Raw genomic sequence first — 2,588 nt, 5'->3', positions numbered from 1 at the left:
TCTCCCAACGCCTCAAATCTATTTCTGATGAAGCCAGTGAGCTCTGTCAGGGCAGCTAAATTGTTACTAGATTGCTAAATTGCTTCAAATCCCACAGCAGCTTCATTTCTCATCCTCTCCCCTTCCTTACCAGCACAAATTCTCTCCAAACCTCATCTAGAGAGAGTTTTAACACCTAAACACATTATTTTGCAGTGGTCTCCTTGTCTGGAGAGGGCTAGAACAGGTTTCAAGGCACTTCATTGCTCAGATTTCCATCTCCTAGGTTTTTCATCTGGTTTCTGGATAAAGCACTAGAGCAGAGAACACCATACTACATTATTTCTCTCCAGCCAACAACTGAAGATTAAATCAGCCTCAGGCTCTTGGCTCCAGCTCATTAGTGTATCCTGAAAAATATAAGTGGCATAAACTCAGGCTTAGATCACCCTGGATGTGAGTGGAAGGAAGCAGAGCTAGGAACACCAGTGTGAACTAGCAAGGCTAAAGGGTCAACTTAGGGCTTGAGTAAAGGGTGTTGGAGCAAGAAAGAATGAATGAAGTTCCTTTTACAACTTTATATCACAATTCTACAATTTATCTTGATATTCCCCTTCTCTACAGCAAATCTCTTCCCCCCAAATCACCATCCCTGAAGGTGTTTAAGAGGTGTCTGGATCTGACACTGGAGGATCTGGTTTAGGGTTTAGGAGTTCCAGCAGTGACAGGCTAATGGTTGGACTTAATGATCTTAAAGGTCTCCTCCAACCTTGAGGATTCTATGAAATAAAGGATTAATAACATAATGTGCATATTTTGTGCTTTATTATCCAACTTGGCTTCACATTTCTTGCTCATGACTAATTAATTTGGGAAGCACAGTCTAATAATAATCATTTCTGTGCTAATAGAAAATGTGGTTGTTTTATCCAGCATGTATAATAATTCCATTCACTTTATTGCTTGGCTATAAGAACCCATTGCAATTAATATGCAATTCCTTGCACATGGTTACAAGGGTGAAAATTGCTGACTTGTAGTCATTAGAGCTGCAAACACATCCCTTAAAACCCAACTCCTCCCTGGGTTGTGCCCACTTGCTCTGTCATGGCTGCTGTGCCTCCTCCTACATTGCTGTTGCCTAGTCAACATGATGCCAAAGGGACATAATTAGGCTCTGATTAGGTTTTCTGCACGAGACACAAATATTCACAGATGTTCTAATATTTTTGTCCTGATGGGACTTTCCATACAACCCCTGACTGTTTGACATCCTTTGGAGCACTTACACATGACGTGCATGGATATGGGGTTTGGAAAGTCACATAGGAATCCTTAAGGTTGGAAGAGACTTGTAAGATCATTTGGATCCCTCCTGGAGGAGGAATTTCTTCTGCTGGGAGAACCTGGGACATAGAATTATGGTATGTTAAGGGGTTGGAATGGAACTTAGAGATAACCCAGTCCCAACCCCCTGCCCTGGGCAGGGACACCTCCCACCAGAGCAGGTTGCTCAAGGCTCATCCAACCTGGCTGTGAACACTGCCAGGGTTGGGGCAGCCACAGCCTCCCTGAGCAGCCTGTGCCAGTGTCTCACTACCTGCAGTAAAAAAAAAATCTTTGGAAAACTGAAAATAAATAGTGTACATGGATATGGAGGTTTTGTAAGTAATATGTAGAACCATTAAGGTTGGAAAAGACTTTTAAGATTACTTGGATCCCTCCTGGAAGAGGGATTTCTGCCGCTGGAGGACTCTTCTTGCTCTGGGAGAGGTGTATCATAGGGATGGGAGATAAAAGGAAGCAAGATATGCCTTCAGCCTCCCTGATTCTTGCCTAGCCCTCAGTAATCCTCTCCTCCCTGTCCTACTTTTCCACCTGATGTTTCTATTCTGGGTCTCTGTGCCCTGGTTCATGGCCCTGTGCAGCCCTCTTGTCCTCCTGCTGGCTGCCTGGGAGAAGAGACCAACCCCCACCTGACTCCAACCTCCTGTCAGGGAGTTGCAGAGGGTGATAAGGTCTCCCCTGAGCCTCCTCTTCTCCGGGCTGAACACCCCCAGCTCCCTCAGCCTCTGCTCATGGCACTTGTGCTCCAGTCCCTTCACCAGCCTCGTTGCTCCAGCCCCTCAATGTCCCTCCTGTGCCGAGGGGCCCAGAACTGAGCACAGGATTCAAGGTGTGGTGTCACCAGCGCCGAGTGCAGGGGCAGAATCACCTCCTGGTCCTGCTGACCACACTGTTCCTGGTCCAGACCAGGATGCCCCTCTGAGCACACTGCTGGCTCATGTTCAGCTTCCACCCCAGTGCAGCGAGACATTAACAGTGAGGTGAGCAGAGAGGGGAAGGATCCTGGAAGCTCATAAACCCAACCAAGGACTTTCAGATCCCTACATCACATCAGTGATCCCAGGGAATGGGGAGCTCCAGCATCTCCCTGTCCATGGTCCAGCATCATCCTGCCCGTGGTCCAGCGTCACTCTGCCCATGGTACAGCATCACCCTGCTCGCAGGGAGGTGGACCCCCCGGTCCCGTGCTCTCTCGGTGCAAGGTGGGCAGGAGCGAGACCTTCTCCATGCCATCTCCAGCATTCCCGGCGGGCAGGAGCGTC

Source organism: Acanthisitta chloris, unplaced genomic scaffold (genome assembly GCF_000695815.1).
Source record: "Acanthisitta chloris isolate BGI_N310 unplaced genomic scaffold, ASM69581v1 scaffold15885, whole genome shotgun sequence".
NCBI classification, from domain to species: domain Eukaryota; kingdom Metazoa; phylum Chordata; class Aves; order Passeriformes; family Acanthisittidae; genus Acanthisitta; species Acanthisitta chloris.
The sequence above is the reverse complement of the archived record's forward strand: the minus strand, read 5'-3'. Positions refer to the sequence as shown.